General features: G+C 42.3%; 1 protein-coding gene and 1 pseudogene across 1 annotated transcript in view; one reads left to right on the forward strand and one right to left on the reverse strand.

Annotated features, from left to right (window-relative positions):
* LOC102847007 (protein shisa-6 homolog) overlaps positions 1–26,066 on the forward strand; it is a 631,671-nt gene that overhangs the window by 239,842 nt on the left and 365,763 nt on the right. The gene's annotated exons all lie outside the window — the stretch shown is intronic.
* Positions 7,193–7,983, reverse strand: LOC102874394 (annotated as a pseudogene).

Consider the following 26,066-nt stretch of genomic DNA (forward strand, 5'->3'; position numbering starts at 1 on the left):
CTTCACCATCCATCCTGATGCTACCGATTGGTCCAGTGGTGAGAATTTTTGTCTTCTTGACATTGAGCCTCAGTCCATATTGAAGACTGCAGTCCTTGACCCTCTGCAGTAAGTGCATGAGGTCCACTACATGGTTTAAAATGAAAAAAGGTGTGTGTTAGGGTTGTATCGTCCCTCCATATTCAGTCTGTTTGAGCAATTATTTGAGGAGCTGGACTCTGTGAAGAAGAAAGTGGCATCAGGATTGGAGGAAGACAATAGTAACCTGTGTTATACTTCACCGTGAGACCAGAATAACTAGAGGGTACCTGCCTTCCATTACTGAACATTTTAATCAAAGATTCCCTAGGAAAAAAATCTGATGAAAAGAATAGAACAGGATGAGATGGACTGACACAGAAACTGGGCTAATGGGGGTTGGTGTGTCAAAGTTAGTGAGACTGGCTCAGGATAGGAGAGGGTTCAGAGTCACAGATGCCTCAATGGCAAATAACACCAACATGGACTTTAGACTTTCTGGAATGGAGGGTGAATGAACCACTGAAATAATTTCCTTGAGATAATTTTAAGACTGTAAGCCAAAAATATCCCTTGAAGTTCTAAAATGGAACAATAGTTTAGCTACGTTTAAATTTGTTTAGGGGTTTGTTTTGTTTTTTTGTTTCATTTTTTTTACTTAATTAAAATTTTTATTTTATACTGGTTTACTTACAACGTTCATACATTTTGTTTTTCACACAAGATTTTTCCCATTTCTTTACCCATGCCTCCCTCCACTAATCAGATTGTGTGACCCTATGATTAAGCCCCCCCTCCACCCCACTCCCGCTCATTCTCAGCCCTCTGCTCCCATACTTCCTCTCCTTGGATCCTCATATACATTCTATAATAATGGTCTTATACAGTATTTTTCCTCATGGCACCTAGTTAGTTCACTTAGTATAATACTCTCCTGTCCCTCTCAAGTGAGGTAGTGATTTACAAAATTATTTCTCCTGCATGCTGTGTGAATGTACTATAATTCCTCAAGCCATTCGATTCTGATTGGACATTTGGGGTGTTTTAAAAAAGGTCTAGGTTGAGCACTACATATTTTAAAGAACTACCCATATGAGATGGAAAGAAACTCTGGTGATGCAGATTTGCTAGCTGGAAGGTCTGTGGTTCAAGTCCACTAGCTGCTCCAAGGGAGAAAGATAAGATGTCTCCCATCCATATTTACAGTCTTGGAAACTCAATGTAAGGCCATCATCATAAGTTTCAGATTGACTCAGTGGAAATTTTTAATTTTATTTTATGTGAAATGAAATTAGTAACAATTGAAAAGATTATGTGTGTATCTTAGGGTAGTGAATTTGTGTTAATGCAGGAAAAGGGGAGTAAGAATGGTTACACAGCTTAACAAGTGTCTCTAAGTGTTGCATGTAGAAACTATTGAATTTGTATGTGTTTTACTGTGTTTATTGTCAACAACAACAAAATAAATGTAAGAGTATAAAAATCTTATACTTTTATTACCTGTGATTTTTTATTATCTTTCTTTTAAAATATACTTTTAGAGCAATTTTAATTTGCTGAAAAGTTGCAGAGGTAGTGCCATGAGGGATCCAAACTTACTCCTTTAGTTTGTAGTCTCCTGATGGCATAATGGCTGAGTGCTTTACTGATAACTGAAAGGTCACAGCTTCAAACTCATGGCTGCTGTGCAGGAGAAAGATGTGACAGATTGTTCTGTAGAGACTTAGAAATCCAATGAGAAAGTGCTGCTCTCTCCTAGAAAACCCTGTGAGTGCTACAGGCTTGCTGTGTGCTGGCCTCAGCTCTTATGGAAAGATTCCTGCGTGGCACAAATCGCTGTCCTCAGCTACTAGCAGAAAGGTTGGTGGTTCAAACCCATTCAGCAGTGCCAGGAAAGGCTTGACTGTCTACTTTTCAATGGAATGCAATTCTATATTGACACACATAAATTGGAAAATGGCAGCAGTATTTTTGTGTTTCTTACTATGGTGAATTGTGCTCACTGGACCAGGAGGTAGTTGTCAGAACAGAGCAAAGAAAAACTGCCTGGCTCAAAACTAGGAAAGAAGAGCATCAGGGATGCAGCCTTTTCAATCTGTATGTGGAACAGATCATTCGGGAGGCTGGGCTTATGAGGAGGAATGTGGCATCAGGACTACAGGAAGACTCATCAACAACCTGCAATATACAGATGCCTCAACCTTGATTGCTGAAACTGAGGAGAACCTGAAGCATTTGCTGCAGAACATCAAAGCGTTGCAGCAGTCTTCAATATGGATTTAAGCTCAACATCAAGAAGACAGATTCTTACCACTGGGCCAATTGGCAGCACCATACTGGATGGAGAAGGATTGAGGTTGTTAACAATTCAGTTTGTTTGGCTCCACAATCAACACTCTTAGTACCAGTAGTGAGGAGATTAAAAGATTAATTGCACTGGGAAAATCTGTTGTCAGGGACCTCTCCAGAGTACTGAGGAGCAATGATACCAGTCTAGAGACTCAGGTATGCCTGATCCAGGCCATGGTCTTTGTAATTACATGCTATGAGTCAGAGAGAGCTGGACAATGACTAGGAATTACAGAAGAAGAATTAATGCCTTTGGGTTGTGGTACAGGAGAAGAGTATTGAACATACCATGAACTGCCAGGAGAACAAATAGGTCTATCTTGAAGAGGGTGAAATCAAAGTTCTCCTTGCAGGCAAGGATTTCATTTCATTGCTTATTCATTCATTTAGGATCATCATTACAGAACATGAATATGTAATTTTATACTTTGAGTACAACTTTATTTTGTCAGAAAGCTTGTTCCATATATTTTGCCTTAATTTGTGAAAGATAGTGGTTATAGAAATAACAGCTGACTATTTTTTCCCGTTTCAAAAATAGTGTTCCATTGTCTGAGACCCTCATTGTTTCTCAATAAAATCAGTGATGGATTTTTGTCTTTGTTCCTTTATAAATAATATCAACCACCTCTTGCTGCTTTTGAGATAAGTCTTAATTTTTACTTTTAGCATTTTTACTACCATATATCTTGGAACTTTTGCTGCTTCTACTTTTTTCTGTGTGGAGGCACTGTGCTTCTTGTATATGTGATTGGTGTTTCTCCTCCTTTTCAACAACTATTTGGAGAAGTGTAGCTAATATTTTGTCAAATTTTTCTTACATTTTTCATTTTAATATGTCTCTTTATTGGACCCTCATTACCTGTAGGTTTTAGATTGCTTTCTTTTTGCCCTACAGATTATTTAGAGTTACTTTGTTGTTGTTTCTGCTTTTTTAAAAACACATTTTCATCTTGGGCAATAGTTTATTATCTTCAAGCTCATTGATTAGTCTTCTGCAACTTCTAATATTTGATTAAATCACATCTACCACAAACTTATATTTTAGATATTGTTCTCTCTCTCTCTCCCTTTTTTTGTTAAGGAAGTTCTTTTTAATTGTTACTCTTGCTTCCCTGTTGTTAAGATATTGTCATTGCCTTACAATGGTATTAATAATCATGACAGTAGTTAACACTTGCAGTGTGCTACCGTGCCATGCAGCTTTCCACATGTTACTTTATTCCGCACATCTGTTCCTCACTTGTCCACTCTCTCATTATGTAACAGTTCATATTTATGACAACAGTGATACCCTAATACTCAGATCTATTGTTCATTTATTTTAGATATTATTTTTTAGTTATAAAATTTCCATTTTATTTTTTCATTCTAGAGTTTTCATTTCTCCATTGTGATTTCCTGTCCTTTCATTCTCAATCCTAATTTCCCTTTATTATAACATATTTTGAATAGCTGATTTAAAGACCTTCTTTTAACTTTGACATTTGGTTCATGTTTTGGTTTTGTTTTCATCCAGTTTCAATTAATCAGTGTTTTTTTCAGTACTATTGAGTCATCTTTCCTTGCTGCTTCTGGTATTCAGGAAGTTTGATATGTATGCTAGACATTGGCATTTCTATTGTTGAGATTTGGGGTTTTGCCATCTTTAAAACATGCTCTGGACATCATGCTGGGAATGGTGAGGGTCAGAGAAAGAGGGGAAGACTCTCAACAAGATTAATTGACTCAGTGACTGTAACACGGGTCTCAAGTGTGTCAGAGATGGTGAAGATGGCACAGGGTAGGGCAAGATTCAGATCTCTTGTTCATGGGATTACTATGAGTCCTAGTCTGCTTGATGGGACCTAATGACAAGAAGTTGTTTTATTCTGACAAGCATTTAATTTCCTGGTGAAATATTTCCATCATTTCAAAGTTTGCTTGGTTAATAAGTCTAGAATCAATAGCAGTCTAAGGTTTAGAGTAGTCTTACTCAATTCCCGTGGCCATTTTAGCCTAGGGCATTTAACTAGCTTTTTAGAATCTTCCCGTTGGAAACTGTAAATTCCTGAGTACTATTCAAATTCTATAATATCCATCCAGCTCCCAAGAAATTGTCTTCTACCAGGTTTTATAGAGACTCATTCTGTTCATGTGCATCTGATATTTGACCACAGGCTTAAAAGCACCCCTAAGGGCAGATTATAGGGACTGCTCTACACTGGTCTCGTTATTATGACACCTTGTTATGCAAACTCTTGATATTTCAGCAGTCTTGACTCTATTCTCTGGTTTCCCAGCTCAGCCAGATATCTGCATTCTGCTTGAGTTCTTTCCCATGCTGCAGTCTGGAAAGTGCTTAAAGACAGAAAGCCTGATAATTGTGAACTTCATCTTGTAGGTTTTTCCAAAGATTTAAACCAACTGCCTCATACGTATATTTGTCTACTTTCATTGTTGTGATGACCCAAAGACAAGTGGTTAAATTTTACCAGTTGCTCCAAGGGAGACAGAGAGGCAGTCTCCTCCCTTGTGTGATTTATATCCTCTAAAAATTGGCTAGAAGGTCATCTGTGAGTCAGTTCTGACTCCATGGAACATGACAAAAACAACTTAATTGTTTAAAAAGCAGAGACTGAGGTACAACCATTCAGGAAGGTAGTTTGGCATTTCAAAGAAACTTTGTATGATGCAGCTATTCCACCGCTAGGAATATACTCCGAGGAAATGAAAACTGAGACACAAACTGAAACTTGTACACCAGTGTTCATAGCAGCATTATTCACCATCACAAGAACGTGGAAACAGCCCAAATATCAGCCACAATCAAATGGATTGAGAAATTGTGGTACAGTCACACAATGGAATACTATGCAGCATGCAGGAGCAATGATTTTGAAAAATACTACATAACTTGGGAGAGATTGGAGATCATTACATTGAGTGAACGCAGTCTCATAAAGATAAATACTGCATAAGACCATTATTGTAAAAATAGAAGGATAGTAAAATAGTAAAACATGTATGGGGATTCAAGGAGGAGGGGAAGGGGTGGGAGCAGAAAGGTGAGGATTGGTAGTAGTAAAGTCAAAGGGTTGCACAATTTTGTGGATGGATGGAGCTGGTAAAGGAAATGGGAAAGATCTGGCAAGGATCTGAAAAGACAGAGTAATGATGGGCATAGTCCAATAATGATTAATTTTATAAAACAATGAATAAGGTCTGTCTTGGAAAGGGTGAAACCAAATCTCTCCTTGGAGGCTAGGATTTTGAAGCTCTGCCTCACTTACTTTGGGCACGTGGCCAGGAGAGATCTGTCCTTGGAGAAGGACAGCATGCTCAGAAGAGTGGACGGACAGTGCAGGAGAGGGAGACCCTGGATGAGAAGGACTGATACAGTAACTGGGCAATGGGGTTTGGTGTGTCGGAATTAGTGACACAGGCTCAGGACAGGGAATGGTTCAGAGTTGCTGTACATCGGGTTGCTATACATTGCAGGCAACTCAATGGCATATAACAACAATAACATTATGACAGGTTTGGAAGCAGGAGTGACATTCACTTCCTAAATAACATGCCCCAGGAAACTCTATAAACTTTTGATAATGTTGATAGTTGTAAAGAGGCTTCAGACCTTTTGTTCATAGGGTCGCTATGAGTTGTGCTCGACTCGAAGGCAATCTCCATCAACAAGAACAGTGAATGAGAATGATTGTATGGAGGAGAAGCAGAGAGACTAACCTAGTACCAACTATATCCCATTATCATTACCCTAACTTTTGTTTCATAACACTGAATTTAGGCTTTTAAAACTTTAATCTCATATATAACTCAGAGGCACTTTCTTCTAATCAAATGTATAAACCTAAACCTTTGTTTTTAGTTTCACATCTCTCCTGAAATTACTTATTAAAAATATTTTTTTTAACTTATGTGAGAAAGACGGTGGAGAGGAGCCCTCATCACATAGTACATTATGTGATATATTGCTAACAAAAAGTCAGTTTGAATCTGCCAGCTGCTTCATAGAAGAATGATAAGCATTCACCTGCCATAAAGATTCGTAGTGTGGAAACCTGGTGGAGGATTGTGATGAGTCAGAATTGATTTGATAAAAGATTTTCAAAATACACGTTAAAGCCTTTTGTTGCGATTTAAAAAACCTGGTCACCTATGTATGAGGCTGTCTTTGTCAATTGGTTCTTCTCTTAAACATGAGTCACATTATCCTGTTTCTTTGCACATTTTGTAGTTTTTAATGTGGGCCTGATATTGTGGAATATCTCTTGGCTTCTGTTACAATTTTCTGGAATGTATTGTATCTTTTTTTTGTTTATTTAGTATGACACTTTTCGTGAACTTGAGAAAAATGGTAGTTGGTGTTTAAATTTACTACTGACAGCTTTATCTGAACAGTGCTGTTTAAGCATCCATGTGTTAAAAAGAAACGTAAAAATCAAAACTACTTATTGTATCTTTTTTGGCCATTTGGTAGCATTTTGCACACAGGCTTTGATCCTCAAAATACCCTGGATTCAGTAGAAAAGCCTTTCAAGTGAAATTTTGTACAATAGAAACTCCTTGGTAGTAAATATTTAGACTGTAAAAAATATATGTGAAACATACTGCTCTGAAAACACTTAACTTTGGACAGAGCACCAACCTCCACAGATGCAGACTGAAAACAGCATTACAACCCCACCAAGAACGGTCATTGTAAGAGGTATAAAAGTCACCTAACTTCACAAGGCACTGTTCACTTTTAAAACAGGAAACTATAAAAAATATTGTCCGCAGTCAATATCCTCCCTCTGGGAAATGTCTCAGTCTTGAACTTCGTGCCTTACCAGCACCAGGGAGAGTATGATCGAGATGTGGAACGGGATCTGTACCCTCCACTGATGTGGAGGGAGGGTGAACCTCCTGTAAATCTGATCTCTGTCATGAGCAGCTCTCATCCCCTCCTCCACCGCCTCCTCTCTATGATCTTCTGTGTAGATCCTCTGCCGTGTTATCTCAGCCACGTGAGTGGCCATAGGCAGGTCTCCCCATGAAAATGCCAGGTGTTAGATATGTGGTCGTTTTTTCATGGAGAAATCAACTCTAATTCTACGGCCGTCAAGCTCCATTCATTAGCATGTTCTTTAGCTTCCTTCATATCACCTGCATTTTCAAAATATACAGAGGCAAGCCTTGAACATCTAGACTGCTGGTCATATACTGTAGACACACTGGCAATGGGCCCATATTTAGAAAAGACTTCTGTTAGACCTCTCTTTGTGGTGTATTGCTCAACCCAGATACTCCAAGACAACAGTTGGGATCAGGATTTGCCTGATTTCCAGCATGACGCTGGCGACAATGCCTTGTGGCTGTGATGTCTGCCTTAATCTCCACCGTAAGACTTGTTTCAGGATCGCCTGTGGGAGCAGGAGCGGGACTTTGTGTAATGCCTTTGCGAACTTCTTCTGGATCTAGACCTAGATTCAGATCTGGACCTGGACTTTGTTCTGGAATGCCTGGAATCTTTGGAGCAAGATCTTGTGGGGATTTGCCTTGGAAGCAGAATGGGATTCCCCTTGGAAGCAGAATGGGATTCCCCTCGCCATAGTTCTGTTCGCTGCTGTCGTTCATGAGTCCTAGCTGTAGTCGCTGGTCGATGCATGTCACATGGAGCTGTCAACCTGTTGGGCTTTCTTTCTCACTTTTTTTTTTTAAATTGGTTTGCTTACAAAGTTCCTATACATTGTGTTTCACTATATTCTTAATCATGCATTATTTTTTATTGTCTAAAGAAAATTATATTTTATACATGTTTGCTTACAAAGTTTGTATACATTGTCTTTCACACTTGATCTTTCCCATTTCCTTTACCCACCCCTCCTTATACCCATCAAATTGTGTGACCCTGTGATTATCCCCCTGCCCATCCTCATCCCTCTGCTCCCCACCTTGAATCCTCATATGTATTTTACTAATACATATTTTACTAATTATATTTCACTAATTATTTTATAATTATCTTTCAATTTCTACAATAATGATCTTATACAGTATTTGTCCATATGGGACTGAGTTAGTTCACTTAATGTTCTCCAGTACCTCCTGTGTTATGTAGTGATTTTCATTGAAAATCATTGCTCTTGCATGCTGCATAGTATTCCATTTTGTGAATGTACCACAATTTCTCAATCTATTCTTTTGTGGTTGGACATTTGGGCTGTTTCCATGTTCTTGTGATAGTGAATAATGCTGCTGTGAACATTAGTGTACAAATCTCTGTTTCTTCATGCATTATTGGACCTTGTCCATCATTACCCTGTCTTTCTCCCAGGTCTTTCTCATTTCCTTCCCCTCCATCCCTCATTCACAAAACTGTGCAGCCCTGTGTTTTTGCCTGCACCCATCCTCACCCCTTCCCTCCCACTCCTTTCGCTCTTGGGCTCCCATGCATGTTATCCTTCTATTTTTATAATAATGGTCTTATAAAGTATTTGTCCTTATGAGACTGAGTTAGCTCACTCAGCTTAATGCTCTCCAGTCCCTCCCAAGATATGTAGTACTTTTCAAAATTATTGCTCCTGAGTACTGCACAGTATTCCACTGTGTGAATGTACCACAAAGCCAAAAGTATTGTATCTTATTCTAGTGCTAGTTCATCCTGAACTTATTATAGAGACTTGATCTTGCACATTATTGGTCTTTGAGCTTATCCTTAACCCTATGACAAATCCCTTTGTCCTGAGATACTGTCTAACCTTATAGTATTGTGTGTCTTGGTTACATTAAAAAGTCATAGGCAGAGAGACAATGCTAACATATTTGGGTCAATGAGAGGGACTATACCCATGATCGTGCAAAGGTTTGCCAGATGATACTTCAACCTGAGTATGTGCTGTGAACATATCCATGTAGATAGGAGAAGCAACAATGGGCCAAACTATGTAAACTTCTTAAACATAGCCAAATACCCTGAAGGAATGAGACATTTGTTAAGGGATATCAGGACCATAATCCGCTGATCAAGTAGCATAACAGCTCACAAGTACAATGTTTCACCCTCATCATTGGTGGGTAGTGACTGGGGACTTAGAAGCTCATAAACAGCCATCTATAGTGTAAACATTGACCTTTCCTTACCCAAAGCAAAGAAAATAGAAGATAAATAGAAACCATGAGTCAGTAGCATTAATAGACCTCGCTGACCTCCATTTCCATGTTTCTCCTACTAGAAGAACTATATGTTGCCTGGCTATCACTGTTATCTGCTCCAAAAGGAATAATAGGGGGTCCTGGAAGAATAGAATATAAAGTTAGAGCAAAACTCATATCACAGTAATGCCCAGGTTTATTAGCATGATGGAGACTGGTAGACCCCCAAAACAATGACTCTTAGCTCCCTTTAAACCTGGTACAGCACTCACTCCTGTCATACAATTTACAACTTAAACAACAAACAGATCTTTAATGTGAAAAATAATACAAAACCTTAGAATAACCAGCCACATAAGATCATAAGTGCAGGATTTAACCAGGGATAAAGCTCACAAGGTAGGAAGGGCGGGGTTAGAGAGATGGATGGAAACAATCACAGGAGGAGAGTGGGAAGGGAGATAGGACGATGTGGTTGTTAGTTGCTGTTGAGTTAGTTCTGACTCTGTGAGCCCATGTGCAACAGAATGGAGCACTAGCAGAACAGAGCACTAACAGAATGGAGCACTAGCAGAATGGAGCACTAGTAGAACGGAGCACTAGTAGAATGGAGCACTAGCGGAATGGAACACTAACAGAATGGAACAGTAGCAGAACTGAGCACTACCTGGTCCTGTGCTAGCAGGCAGTAGCAGAACTGAGCACTACCTGGTCCTGTGCTAGCAGGCAGTAGTTGTTATGTGTAAGCGCATAGAAACTTCAAACATGGTACCATGAATCACTACCAGCTTGATGGCATTGAGTTTTTTAAGGTTGAGAATGTCTTCACATAGTTGTGTGTGCATGTGGTTTTTTGTTTTGTGTTGGAAGCAGGAGTGGCATCCACTTCCTCAATAACATGCCTCTGGAAATTCTCTGAACTTTGATAAATGCAGATAGTTGTAGAGGGGTTTCAGGCCTTTTGTTTATAGGGTCACTATGAGTCGTGCTCGATTCAGAGGCAATCAGCAACAACAACAATAACAACAACAACAACTGTCCGGTCAAGACCGCCCCGTAGCCAACCTTCCAGTGGGTTTTCAGACATGGTAAACTGCATAGGAGGAGATTGCCCATTTTTCTCCTGCAGAGCAACTGATGGATTCAAACCACCTGCCACTGAGATTGCAGCACTGCAGCTTCTTCCCAATATGACACAAAGTGCACCCCTTTCTTATTTTTAATCCATCATATAATTAATATCTTTACTGGGACTAAAACTTGGTGCTTAAGATCTTCTTAGCCATCATTAAATGGCCTTCAATTTATGATGATCTTAGATAGATATCAGAGGGAGCCCTGGCGGCCTAGTGAGGGAGCGCTGGTGGCCTAGGCCATAGAGAGTTGTGCTACCATTCCAAAGGTACTATCTCTGTGGTGGTTTGAGTTCACCAGTGGCCCTAAGGGTATCGTGCATCTAGATTACATTAAAAAAGTCATAGGCTGGCAAACAATAGGAGCAGACTTGGGGCAGTGAAAGAGACCATACCCATGATCATGGAGAGGTTTGACAAGTGATGCTTCAACCTGAGTGTATGTACGTGCTGCAGAAACTCGTTGCCAGATCAACTATTAACCTGTTCTGACCTAATGCAATTGCATTGAGTTGAGTTTGAGTTCGATGCATTAGAATAAAACGCCACTCACGGTTATTGGAATGTGAGCCCATTGTTGCAGTGATTGTCCCAGCCCTTCTCACTGAGGACTCATACCTGCTACTTCTCCACATATGACGTCCTCCACCCGTGATTGCACTCTCTCTCCGATTGTGTATCCAAAGCAAGCAAATTTGGACAGTATTCTGTTATAATCCATAAGATTTTAATGGACTCAGTTTTTAAGCTGATCATCAGGCCTTACTTCCCACTCTTTTTGAATTGGGAATCTCTACTAAAACCTGCTCACCATGGGTGACCCTACTGGTGTTTGACATCCTGGTGACACAGTTTCTAGCATCACAGCAACACTCAAGCCACCACAGTACAGCAAACTGACAGACAGGTGGTGAACCACTTAAGTTAATGGCATACAATTTCATGTTGAGTTATCCTAGGATTCAAGTACAGCTTTCACCCATTCATTTGCAGTGCATAATTTCCTCTTTCAAACCAAACTCACTACTGAGTTGATCTGGACCCATAATGACTCTCCACTTCTTTTTCTGAGGCTGTAAATCTTTACAGTAGGAAACATCCCACCTTTCTACCACGGAGTGGCTGATGGACTTAAATCATTGAACTTTCCAATAGCAATGTATTATATAACCCACTATGCCATCAGGGATCGTTACTCTCTACCTGTTGTTATGTACTACATAATCAAAACGGTCTCTTAGCTGACCCTCCAGCTGGCTTTCAGAGGCAGTGAATGGCAAGGGAGGAGACTGCCCATATTTCACCCTGAGAGCCGCTCGTGGGGTTCAAACCATGTGCATTTGGGATGGCAGCGCAGCTCCTCACCCATTGACCACCAGAGCCCCCTGTTCTCTATTTAGAGCTACCAAAAGCCAAAACCCAAATCCACTGTAGGCAAGTCAGCTTCAACTCATCACCATGAGTTACAGAGATGATCTGCTCTGTTGTAATATTTTTTTCCTGTAATCTTTACAGAAGCAAATTGCCAGGACAGTCTTCCACAGTAGTACTGTATGGGCTCCAGCGTTCATTTTAGCAGCTTGATAGCATATCACTTGCAGCACATAGGCTTATAAATTCAGTGTATTTGGCCCAATTCAGAGAACCTAATATTGTTTTTAAGTGGGAGTGTCCAAATGTAATTTTCTAGGTTTCTCTTAGATGCAGTCATCAACTACATCTTAACCTCTTTGAAAGAGCTCCTCATAAAAAAATTAGCATTACATTCATTCTTGATAGGATACATTTGAGGGAAAGGAGGTCAGTAGGTTGCTCATTTTAGAAATAAATGTTGAGATTTTTATTTTTTATATTAGATTAAGGGAAACATTTAAAGAATTGAAGGTGGGAGGAGAACAAGCCAGATTGGAAAATGACAGAAAAGACTCACTGACATTATTGTTTTGGAAAAAAATAGTTTCAGGTCACGTTAACCAGTCTTCCTCACCTGTGTCCACAGGATCAACTGCTTCACAAGTCCTTCATCAAAGAAGTTCACGCAGAATTTGAGATTTTGTTCTGTACCTTAATCTGTCACTGAGAACACGGTGAGTTCTTTAAAACTCACACAGTTCTAATTTTATATAAACTTCATTAGCTTTTCTTAAAATAACTGCCAAACCAAAGAAGAATAGAGAGCTGGAACTCATCACATCCAACCACCTTGAAGGTACTAATGGAGAGCTTGAGACAGAGAGGCATTGCTCAAGGTCATGGTGCTCATTGCCTTGACTGAGACTTGAACTTGTAGGCTTTGGTGTCCAGGTCCAAGCTGTCATGGGTGGTCACACACCAACCATCTCTCTCATCCCCTTATATCCATTTTTTTGTGGACATCATGGCATCATGGGAAGTTACTCCTCAGGTCCAGAGTCTTAGGTTTATCTGGACTTCATTTGATTTTTCTAAAGCAGCTTTGTTGTTGTTCTTGTTGTGTGGCGTCGAGTTAGAACTGATCCGTAGCTGACCCTCTAGTGAATTTTAGACAGTAAATTGTACAGGAGGAAATTGCCTGTCCATCTCCCATGGAGGAGCTGGTGACTTTGAACCACGTGCCTTTGGGCTTGCAGTTCAGCTTCTTAACACTAAGCCACCAGAGCTCCCTAAATAGGGCATAATTCACATGCCTTAAAATTTACCTGCCGCTCTAAAGGCACATGGTTTCCAATACATCTTCCCTGAGGGAGAAAGACAGACAATCTCCTCCTGTATAGTTTACAAATTCTGAAAACTTGCAGGAAGGTCAACCGTGGGTCAGTACTGACTTGACAGTGTACAACAGCAACAACAAAAGCAACCCATCTGTCATGGTGTTATATTGTTATGATGTGTTGCTATGGTGCTAGAAGCTATGTTACAGCTGTTTCAAATACCAGAAAGGCCTACCCAGGTTGGACAAATTTTAATAGAGATTTCAGACTGCGACAGACTAGGAAGAATGGCCAGGCAGTCTACTTCCAAATGTAAGTCATTAAGAATTGTATGATCACACTAGAATATTTCAATACTCAGCACCGAAAAATAAGCTCCATTGGTTGGAAGGCATTCAAAATACACAGTGGGACTCACAGTGGACTCTATATCATGTATTCGGCACTAGAGGAAAACAAAAGAAATAGGAGTTAAATACAGACTTTTTCAGTAATAAAAATAATTAATAGTATTGACTTATCATTTGCATCTGAGAGCTGGACAGTGAATAAGGATGAGAGAAGAAGAGTTGATGTCTTAGAGCTGTGGTGTTGGGGAAGAGCAGTGATCATCCCATGGATGGCCAAGAGAACCAACAAGTCTTGGAGAGGGTGCAGCCAGAGTGCTTTTTGGAGGCAAGAAGAATGAGGCTTTGCCTGACATACTTTGGGCATGTTTCTAGGAGGGGCTTTTCCTTGGAGAAGGACATGCTGCTGGGAAGAAGACCTTTGACTAGGTGGATTGACACGGTGACTGCTGCAGTGGGCTCTTGTGTGTCAGGAAGTGTGAGGATGGTGCAGGATAGAACAGTGTTTAGATCTTTTGTTCATAGGGTCGCTATGAGTCATTCTTGACTTGACAGCGCTTAACAGCAACAATTATAACAAAAGCAACTTGCAATTTCAATAAGTAACAAAATATCATTGTTGTCTCTGACTCATGGTAACTCCATTGTATTAAGAGTAGAATTGCTTGGTACAACCACTCTAGAAGGCAATTTGGTACTTCCTCAGAAAACTGAACATAGAAATTCCATATGACTCAGCTATTCACTGCTTGGAGTATACCCCGAGAAAATGAGAACTGAGGCACACTTGTGCCAATGTTCATAGCAGCATTATTCACCATTTCAAGAACATGGAAACAGCCCAGCTGTCTAACCACAATCGAATGGATTGAGAAATTAGGGTACATTCACATGAAGGAATACTGCACAGCACTCAGGAGCAATGATTTTGTAAATTACCACCTAACTTGGGAGGGACTGGAGAGCGTTATGCTAAGTGAACGAACTCAGTCCCATAAGGACAAATCTTGTATAATTGACTATTATTGTACAACGTGTACAAAAATCCAAGGGTGAGAGGATGGGAACAGAGGGGAGAGGATGGGTGGGGTGGGGAGGGGATGTGGTTAATCATAGGGTCACACAATTTGATGGGTGGAGGGAGGGGTGGGAAAAGGAAATGGGAAAGATCCGGTGTGAAAAACAATGTATATGAACTCTGTAAGTAAACCAGTATAAAATAAAAATTTTATATATTAAAAAAGAGTAGTATGCAGATTTGCTGTAATTTTTTCTTTTCATTGACTATAATCCATGGAAGTAAATTGCCAGGCCTTTCTGCTGTGGCACTTCTGAAGCTAGCACAGAATGAGACAATTGTGTGTTGAACATGAGGTTACCATGAATTGGACCTGGCTTGATGTCAATTAACAGTAAAGGAATTCACTCACTTTTAAATTACTTTTTAATGCAGACTGAAATCTGTACCCTTTATTATAGACTGTCAAGTAGACAAGGACAACTATCCCAGATAACACAATTGAAGGAGTCATGAACCTTAGAGTATGTTGTTGTTGTTGTTGTTGTTAGGTACCATTGAGTTGAGTACAACTGACTCGTAACAACTCCTGTGAAGAACAGAGCTGAACCCTGTCCTGTACTGTGCCATCCTCATAATTTCTGATACACTTGATCTCATTGCTACAGGCACTGTGTCATTCTCACTTGTTGAGAGGCGGCTTCTCTTTTGCTGATTCTCCATCTTCTCAAGCATGATGTCCTTTTCTAAGGGGTAGCCTCTGCTAGCAATATGCACGAAGTATGTGAGCTGTACCTTTGCCATCCTTGCCTTCAAGGAGCATTCTGAGGGAGCTCTGTTGGCCTAGTGGCAAAGAAGCTGCATTGCAATCCCACTAGGCACCCGCTTCAAAATCTATCAGGTGCTCCGCTGGAGAAGGAGGGACAGTTTCCTCCTGTGCCAGTTGGATCCAATTTGATGGTACACAACAAGAAAAGAAAAACAAATAAAATAAAATTTTTAAAGGAGTATTCTGGCTGCATTTTTTTGTACTCAGCAGTATATGTAGTCCCATCGCATGGACAGAACTCAAGAATGACCACTTTTCTAAGTTTTTGTCTTCACAACTCTAAGTATCTCCTCTTATTCCCCTGTCTACAGCATTTCTCATCTTTGGGGAAGGCCTTCATTGTGTGCTTGTGTCATGTACCTAATAAGTGGAATCGGTGGCCCAGGCACAAAGGAAGAACTCAGATCAGTTGTTTTGATTCCTTTCCTGTCTGTGACACAGTTCTTTCACCCTTTATCCCAACACTTAGAAAATGCTCTGTCTGCTGCGTTTGACCTGGAGGGGCAGAACTGAAACTATTATTTATTTCTTCACCACTTCAGTAAATAAGTCTTGTATACCTCCTGGGTACCGTGCCTTTTATTGTTCTCGTTATGCATTGTTGAGGTGTAACCAACTCATAGCTGACCCTCTCTTGGGTTTTTAGAGGCAAAAGTTACACAGGAGGAGATTGACCATCTTTCTCCCACAGAGCAACTGGTGGATTTAAACAGTGTGCTTTTGGGTTGGCAGCACAATTCTTTACCTGTAAGCCAGTAGAGCTCCTTTGCTAGGCATGGGTATACACAGTGAACTGAAATAGGCAGTGTCTCTGCATTCAGAGAGCTCCCAACAAAGTGGGTGCAGAGCTTCAGGGTGATCAGAGTGCTTTTTATTTCCCCGATATCGTTGAATACCCTCAGCTGTTTAAGGTCAATAGGAAATTCACCGTGAGCTACTTGGTTCTGAATCATACGGACCCTCCATCGGTTTCTGAGAGGCTGGGAATCATAATGGGGGAGAGACTGACTATCTTTCACCATCGAGTAGCTGGTGGTTTTGAACTGGAGAGGAACAGTGTTTTGCTTAGCAGTGTAACTTGCCAAAGATCATGCAGTAGCAAGACTCAGGAGAAATACTGAAGTCCCAACTCCTGGTCCAGTATCTCACCGGGTAGGATTCGAAATGTTCCTGAAAGGCTTTCTGAGGAGTGCGTCATCATTTTCACATGTCCACCTGGACATATTGGGAGACCCTTTATCCAGGCTAGAGGTCACCCCAAAAGGATTTGAGGGACCAGAGGCACATCAAGGCAGACCTGAATACGGGCTCAGGGCTGGCAGAGTCTGTTTGAGTTTATCAGGCTGAAGGAACAGTGGGGCTCTGTGAGGTCAAACCGCATGAGCTGTAGAAGCAGGACAGCGCCAATACTTTTCTAGGCCTGCATCGGATAAACTGGGACATCTGCAATATTTCCTAAGCAAACTAGGTTACCCTCCCCGCTGCGGCGGCCACCCGAGGGCATTGGGCAGCTGGGTGACCCAGAAATGGCCATCTCCTTGTCCAGCTCCATCTGGAATTCCAGCCCCTAATTCCAGGGCACCGGCAAGTCATGCACTCTAGGTGGAAATGGGCTTTACACCACTAAAGGGAATCAAGTCCATTTTTAATGCAGGAAGCTTATCCTAAACAATAACGGGAAAGAGACTATTTTGTTTTGTTTTTTGTTTTTTGTTTTTTTAACTGTCTCAGAACAAAGCTAAACCAGAGCAAAGGGACGAGAAATCTTCATCTATTTCTATGTTTTGTAGTCCGGAGAAGGAAAGTAATTGTAGGAAAATGTGCCATACTAAAAGGGGGGGAGGGGAGAGAGAGTTTCTGATGAAGAGCCATTACCTTGGGCTGCTGAGCTTAAGGAAATTGCTTCCTCTACGTTCCAGGAGCTCTGGTGGCCTAGTGGTAAGAACCGACACTACAAACTCATAAAGCACGTGGTTTGAATCCACCAGCTGCCCCGTGGAAGAAGGATGGGCAGTCTCCTCCCATGCATTTAAACTGCCTCTGAATACGTGCTGTAGGGTCAGCTATGGATCGGTTGTAACTCGACGGAACAAGAAGTTTGGGTCATACAAGAAGGGAGATCTTGAATGTTTCTCCTCCTCTAAAAATCTATCCGTGTAAATACCCTTGAATTAGTAATGACTCAACAGTGGAATGTGTATTATGTGTTGCTCTGTGAGCCAGAGGGTCAGCAGTTCAAATCGACCACCTGTTTGAGAGAGAGATAAGCAGTTTCCTCTAGTAAAGGCTGACAACCTTAGAAACCAAATAGAAGGTCCTTGAGTCTAAATAGATGGCAGTATTGAATGATTCATAGTTGACCTTCCAGTGGGTTTTCAGAGGCAGTAAATCACATGGGAGGAGATTGCCCATCTTTCCTCCGCAGAGCAACTGGTGGATTTGAACCACTTGCCTTTGGGATTGCAGCACAGCTTCTTATCACTAGGCCAGTAGAGCTCCCTGCTGGCCAAAGTAGGTTTTGCCTTTTTTGTTGTTTAAAAGTAAGAACATTATGCTGAGTGAAATATCCCAGTCACAAAAGGACAAATATTACATGATGCCACTGTTGTAGAATGGGACTGTCCTTGGGGTTGGGGAGAGACTGAGTAAGATGGGTTCAATAATGTATACTGCACTGAAACAGAGGAGGGAGAGAACCGTTTAAAAGAGAGATGTAACTGGGTGTTTCTGTCATCACAGGAGACTAGAACGAGGGCTGCATGGTGGAGGGGACCTGGGGGAGGGTTTGTAAAACAATGAAAGAATCTTTTCTTTTACTTTTCCATAATTTTTGGACTCATGTACTTATAACTTGTTAGTCAAATTTGTGTCTTCTAGGTTGCAACACCCCCATGATACATCTTGAAGGATATGTACATGTACAGCCAAGCACAATCAATAAGAGTGCATCTGAATTCCAAAAATCAATCTCCATAATAGTCTATGTGTTTCCTACTGCCAAAGGGGCCCTTTAGAGTAGTGAGAGAAGATCTTCACCCTGAAACCCACAGCGTCCCTTTTCAGCAGGAAGTAGCTAAGAGAATACGCCGTCCCCTTTTCCTTATGACTCAGGGTGAAGTCTCTCTCAGGGAGGAGTGATAGGGCATGGCAAAGGATACACTGACAAAGAAGATTAATCAGAACTGGCTTTGACAAGCACTGTGGCATTTGGACAAGAACAAACTGGGAGGAGGGTAGAGAGAATAGTGCAACAATGAATGAGTGGAAGCCCAAAATCTCTGTAAATGTTTATGAAAATTAATAAAATATAATTATAGGAAATGTAAAAAAAAAAAAAAAAAAAAAAAGTAAGAGAGTGAGAGTCTAAGATGTTTCACCTCTTCACGTGAAATAATTTTGGAAACTACAGTGTCGAGAAAACAAAGATTCTTACCACTGGACCAGTAGGCAACATTATGATGAATGGAAAAGAGATTGAAACTGTCAACAACTCCATCTTACTTGGATCCACAGCTAACACCTTTGGTACCGGCAGGTAGGAAATAAGGAGATGCATTGCACTAGGAAAATCTGCAGTTAGCGACCTCTCCAAATTATTGAGGAGTAATCATGTCAGTTTGAGGACTTAAGGATTCAGGTCATATGCTATGCATCTGAGAGCTGGCTAATGAATAAGGATGACGGAAGAATTGACACTTTTTTTTTTCTGTTGTAAAAAGCTTTATTGTTTCATTTGGTCCAAGGCTTGGGCGAAGGGCTTCTGGGTGGATAAGATTCTGTATCAGGGTGGGATAGAGAAGCTTGCTGCTGATGGCAGGGGCACGCAGAGGTTTCCCCCTGCAAGTCCCCGCAGACCCCTAGTCGTGCTTGAGGGTGAGACGCTCAAAGAGATACTCGCCCAGCCCAGCCTGGGGGTCGCCCAGCCCAGCCTGGGGGCCGTCCAGTCTTCTAATGTTGGTCAGATGGTCACCCATCTTCTTCAGCAGTTTCACTTTGTCGTCCAGGAAGTGGTTCTCCAGAAAGTCACAGAGATGGGGGTCAACGTGGGCGGAACCTACGGGTGCAGATACAGAAGGGCCTGGTTTAGGTTCTTCTCCAAGGCCAGCGCTGCTTAGATGGCGTCCAGGGTTTTACCCCACTCATCCTGGGATGGCTTCTGGATATCTTAGAAGAGGACTCGGCTGCCACACTGGTCCTGCAGCTTCAAGAGCCGCTGGGCACCCTCGCGCTTCTCACTCACCAACTCGCAGAAGAAGTGTCCCACGCCTTCCAAGGCCACATCATTACAGTCAAAATAAAAACCCAGAGAGAGGTAGGTGTAAGAGGCCCGCAGGTGCAGGTTGACCAGACAGTTGACGTCAGCTTCTGCTTCCTCGGAATAATTTTGACAGATCTGAGAGCTCATAGTTGGTCGAGGTTTTGGAGCTAACAAAAAAAAAAAAGGTGTTCGCTGGTCCCGAAAATAGGAGATGATTGAGATGGTCCCGAGGTTACGCCTGGAGAAGAAGTTGGAGGGTAGTCAGAGGCTGGAAGGAGGGAAGTCGCCGGGTCTGTTCCGTCCAAACACTGTTGAAGTAAGAGACAGATCCCCGGGACCGCTGGGGAACTCGAATTGACGCTTTTGAGCTGTGGTATTGGAGAAGAGCACTGAACAGCCAACCCATGGATGGCCAAAAGAACAGATCTCTCCTGGAGAGGGTGCAGCCTGAGTGCTTTTTGGAGGCAGGAATGATAAGGTTTTGCCTCACATACTTTAGATGTGTTGCCAGAAGGGGCTGTTCCTTGGAGAGAGACATGATTCTTGGAATGGTGGGGGGTTGGTGAAGGAGAAGACCTTCGGCCAGATGGATTGACATGACAACTGCTGCAGTGGGCTCTAGTGTGTCAGGGGGTGGGAGGACGGCACAGGATAGCACAGGGTTCAGACCTGTTGTTCATAGGGTTGTTATGAGGCATACTTGTCTCAGTGGCACCTAACAACAATAACGAAGACTGAGGGGCAGGACAAAGAAGGTGGTTTAGGTCTGCAGCCTTCACTACTAGCCTCCTGAGATACATGCATTCTCCAATCACTCCAGAATCCAGGCTGCTTAGACCTGTGTGCTTATGTGTGTATGAACTTCACTCGACTCAAGTGAGCTCATTGCCGTCGAGTTGGAACCAACCCAGAGTTGATCCCCTAATGACAAAGGCTGTACCTTGCACAGGAGGAGATTTCCCATCTTTCTCCCAAGGAGCCTCTGGTGGACTCGAGCTGTCAGGCACCAGCTTTGGTCTAGCAGTGCAGCTCCCTATAGACCATGCCAGCAGGCCTGGTGATGAACAGGACAGAATGAATGCTAATCAGAGAATCCCTCAGTTGACCCCCAACTGAGCTATGCTGGAGTAGGGCTAAGTGTTCTCATTCATTCATGAGATAGCTGGTACCCCAGTATCCCAAATCCTAAACCCTCTCTCGGCCTTCCTCCAGTTATTTCTGGGAGCAGATGTCCTCACAATGTCTTAGTAAGTGCACATCGAGCGTGGTGTGAAGTCTTTGCAAACAGACCTCTTTATGCACTAACCCTGGTGTTAGAGACTTGGACTGTGTAACTGGGACTTCATTGAGCTTCATATACTAGGAATATGGGCACATTTTAGAGACCTGTTCACTAGCATGGCCTCACTCTCCCACTTCAGTGCTCCAGAGGAACTAGGAAGCCATCCCCGCTCAGTTTAGCAAGTCAGAACTTAAGGGGGGAAAATGCAGCTCTTTTAAACGAAAGAATTAAAGGGACACCTTTCCATAAAAGTAGCCATTTTTATCTCTTGTTTCTCAGTGCCAGAACCTCCTAGTGAGACCACGATGCGTTTGTGTGCTCGCCCTTCACTACATGGGCATTTTAATCCTCTGCTTTCTGAGTGGGAGAAACCCTGGTGCTGGAATGCATGTAAGGGCATCTTCTGGCAGGACCAGTGTTCAAGTAAACGATGCCGAGGACAGAAGCGTCTAAGAAAAGAGTATGTTTGAAACCTGGGGTGCCAGCTCGCGAAGAGAGTAGCTATTATCTTACTTCAAAATTCATCTGGGATAAAGGGATTATTCTTGGGTAGCGCACCGTGAGCACACTGAGCTGGAACACCCCGGCTGTGTTCTGAGTGAGTGTGACTTAGAAGAAACATGGTGCAGGTTTCTGCAGTTCATGTCGCTGCTGCTCAGCTGCTGAATGACCTTGAGAAAGTCATTTCATTTCCCTGAGGATCAGTTTCTCATCAGAGGAAAGGAGAGCGTGAAACCAGCATATTCCCTGGTGCTCTAGCTTAGAGAGTTATCAGCCCTCTAAGAGGAGAAAAGAGAGTATCTCAGTCTGTTTAATTGGTGACGGAGGCACATCCAATATCAAACCCGTAGTGTTGACGTAAAGAAGCACACACTACTGCCATTCGACACTTTAAAAGCTGAAGCTCTTTTTTTCCCCAAATTTATTTAACAGGCTCTCGTGGCCTAGTGGTAAGAAACTATTAGAACAGATGAGGGGAAGAACTGTCTGAAAGGGATATATGATTATGTATTATATATGTGAGAATAATCTGGAACAAGGAGTGCATTGAGGGGTGGCCTGGGGGATGGGGAGTGGAGGGAGGCTAGAAAATGTGCAATAATGATTATTTTAAAAAGAATTTTATATATATACACACATATGTGTATATATATAATGTACTGTAATTCTGAAGACCAGCGGCTCTGAGGAAGAAGGATGGACAGTCTCCTGTATGATTTACTGTCTCAGAACCCGGTGGTAGAACAGGTATTGATCAGTTCCAACTCCATGGTACACAACAACATTGCACACACTTTTGTAAGGAGGGACCAGTCCTTGGAGAGGGACATCATGCTTGGTAGGGTGGAGGGACGACGCAAGAGGGGAAGACGCTCTATGAGGTAGATTGATTCTGTGACTGGGGTAATTGGGATGGGTGTGTCGGAGACAGTGCGATTTGCACAGGATAGAGCAGGGTTTAAGGCTGTTGTGTAGGGTTGCTACGAGCTGCAAGCAACTTGACAGCACATAACAACAACATATATTTTAATAAATAAAAGTTAGTCTCTAATTGCTGTTGAGTCAGAACCAACACATAAGTGATCCTCCATTGGGTTCCGAGACTGTAAATCTCAAGAGGAAACTGCTCGTCTTTCTGCCTCAGAGCTGCTGGTGGATTTGAACCACCAGAGAGAATCAGCCTTGGAGCTAGCAGAGCAACTCCCTATAGGCGGCATTACCAGAGCTCCCTGATAAAAACTATAACAACTTAAAGTATTTTTTTATAAAGAAGCATTCATACCTTTAAGGTTTATTTTGAAACCATGCTGTCAGTAATTAGCTTATATGACCTTGACGTTGTTTTGTAATCCCTCAGAGTCTTTGTTTCTTCGCCTACCAAAATAGAGATAATGAAACTATTTCATGAGGTTAATGGGGGGCGATGAGATGAACCCCAAAGAAATACCACATACAGTTCAGAACTTGGGCCCTGGGTTCCAGCTTCATGAGTACAGGTTCTTAGCAGAGAATGTTGAGTGTGGATCCCAGATGATTGTTATGCATGTGATGATGTTATTAAGAACTCAGCTGAGTCAATTCTGCAGGGGTCCCAAGCCTGGTTCTGGTTTAGATTTTCACTAGTTGCTTAATCACAGTCAGTGTAACTGTCTTCCTGTGTCTTGATTTCTCCCTGGGAAAATCCCACAGTGGGTTTTTTGAGGATTAAAACAAAACAAAACTCATGCTGTCCAATCAGAATAAACTCACAGTCGAGCCTCCAGGGGTTTAAAGAGGCTGTGAAAGCATGGAAGGAGATAGCCTATCCTTCTCTTGAGGAGCTGCTGGTGGGTTTGAATCCCCAGAGGGGTGTTACCTTTGGGTTAGCTGTGCACCTCCCCATGGACTGAAACACCAGAGTTCTCTTGAGGATTTCTGTTGTCCTTGTCATTTACTGCCCACTTGAAAGGAACAGAGAAGTTAGGAGGGTGAGAAAAGGGTCAGCTGAGAGAAGAAAGGGGGTTTCAGGCCCCAGTTTGGGGAGAGACCTTCCACTCATATCTGGTACACAAGGAGATAATACACAAGCAGTTGATTTGCCATCACTGTTGCTGGAGAGGCAGCAAAGAAGTGCCAACATCTGTGATTGGAGCCACAAAGACAGTCTGTGCGTGGACCCCAGCAATTGGAGAAAGCTTATTTACTGACTCTAGTGACTGACCAAGAGGAAGAGCTAACCTGTGCAGGCTTCTCTGACCCTATAAAATCCCCAAACAATAGCAACCCGTCTATACTTTCTTCAGCAAACTTTGATTAAGTTCGTTGTGCATGGTTCATGAGTTCATTCTTCCATCTCCTGACTACAATCCTCAGAAAATGGTAACAACAGTCAGAACGGACTCATGGCCGACCCTCAGCTGGTTTTCAGAGGCTATACATTTCACAGGAGATGATTGTCCATCTTTCTCCTGTAGGGTGGCTGATGGGATCGAACCATGTGCTTTTTTAAATTTTTTTCCCTTTTTTAAAAACTAATTTCAATGAACATTTACAGGGATTTTGGATTTCCATTCGTTCATTCATTGTTGCACTTTTCTCCCCGCCCACCCCACCCCAACCCCCATTCGCTCTTCTCTTTGAAAAGTAAAACGGGGGGGGGGGTTGGTGAGGTGGGGTGGGCAGGGAGAAGGGTGCAACAATGAATGAATGGAATTCCAAAATCTCTGTAGATGTTCATTGAAATGAAAAATAAATAAACTAAAATATTAAAAAAAAGTAAAAGAAAAAGTCCTTCATTGGTATACAATTCCCCCACACCCCCTCCCCCAACCAGAGGATACGCCACTCTGCAACCTTCATTCCAGACTCATGATAATCATAATGCCCTAAAATATATTGCTTTTAAACTGTTCTCTCCCTCATCAGTTTCAATGCAGTATACATAATTCATCCAGTTTTTCTCATTCTTACCCTAACCCTGATGTCACTCCCATTCTGCAAAACCACATGCTTTTGAGTAGGCAGCACATTTCCTTACTCATAGACTACCTTGAGGATTAAGCGAGTTGATACACATGATGTGTTTAGAATGGTGCTTCATACAGATTAGCCATTCAATAAAAATGTGTATATGTGGGTATGTGTGTTGGAAAGTGAAGTAAGTCTGTTGCAAAAGGACAAATAATACAAATATTACATTCTCAGACTCCAGTGAAATATCTAAAATAGGTAAAAGTGTACAGGTGGGGTGACACGGCGCACAAGAAGGGCGAAGCAGCGCACAAGAAGGGCGACGCGGCGCAGTAAGTCTTATTTGCTGAGGACTGGTGACTTGGAAGCTTAATATCTGGAAACAGACTGCAACCCCTAACTCCCAGCGCTGCCCAAGCCCTGAACCCCCCATCCCTGCCACAGCACCATGTCCAGGGACACCACCCCACCACCATCCTGTACCCTCACACTTTTGGCACACCCTGGTGGCCTCACCACAACCCTGCACCCCCTGGCGGTGCTCCAGGGCCACTAGAGACTCCTTCACGCAACACAACAACAGCCCTGAACAATACGATTCTGAGTCAGCACACAAAAGCACACCATGGAGACAGCCATCATCTGATGCCACCAATCGATCTGCTGTGGGACTGATCTGACATGAAAAAGGCTGGTAGGATCCTAATTGGGTTTTCTTGGGCACCGCCGATTGTCTGGGAGCGCTCCCAAGGTTGAGCCCACTGGTGGGAATTTGGCTGAGGTCTCTCAGGGCATGTCAACTACCCAGGAAATAGCAGGTCAGTGATAATTTGGTGGAACTTTTGTGGACACTGCAGACTAGCCAGAGGCAAGTGGGTTGGTGGAAATTTGACTTTGTCTTGTTGAGTCCTCTTGGACCCAGGAGCCTTCCTGGGCAGGGGCTGTGGTGCAAGGGCAACTGCATGAGCACCACTGGACAGGGACCAGTGAATGAAAACCACTGGGTGGGAGACGGACAGCTGGAATTTGAATAGGGACCCCAGTTGTAAGCACACCCAGACAACTGAGGCCTGAGTGAGGTCCCCCAAGTGGTTGACCTGCCCTTGTGATCACCACAGCCACGTGCATGCCCTACCCTGTTTGGCTTCACACCTGTGTCTACACATCTGATTAATCAACCTGCCTTTAATCTGGAGAACCTTGACCTATCTTACCTACCAGAGGCTGCTCTCATAAGCTCTGAACTGACATTTCCCTGGAGTCAGACGTTCAGAGAAAAGCCCAAGTGGAATAGCTACCCAACTGATCTCTAGAGCATTATCTTCATTGAGAACATATCAATGTCTTGAAGAAAGCAAGCTGTCCCACATAATATATAAGCACAAAGCAAGATATCACCCCCAAAGGGTGACACAGTATCAATGGATTTTCTGAAGCCAGAAAGTCTGATGGAACTTTCTGACACCGAATTTAAAAGAACAATGATTGAATATTTTATTTTCAATGGATGAAAGACAAACTTGAAGAACTACAGGATACTACAAGCAAAAAACAGGAG

The sequence above is a fragment of the Elephantulus edwardii genome, unplaced genomic scaffold (assembly GCF_000299155.1).
Source record: "Elephantulus edwardii isolate Elephantulus edwardi_28Jun2011 unplaced genomic scaffold, EleEdw1.0 scaffold00233, whole genome shotgun sequence".
Lineage (NCBI taxonomy): Eukaryota > Metazoa > Chordata > Mammalia > Macroscelidea > Macroscelididae > Elephantulus > Elephantulus edwardii.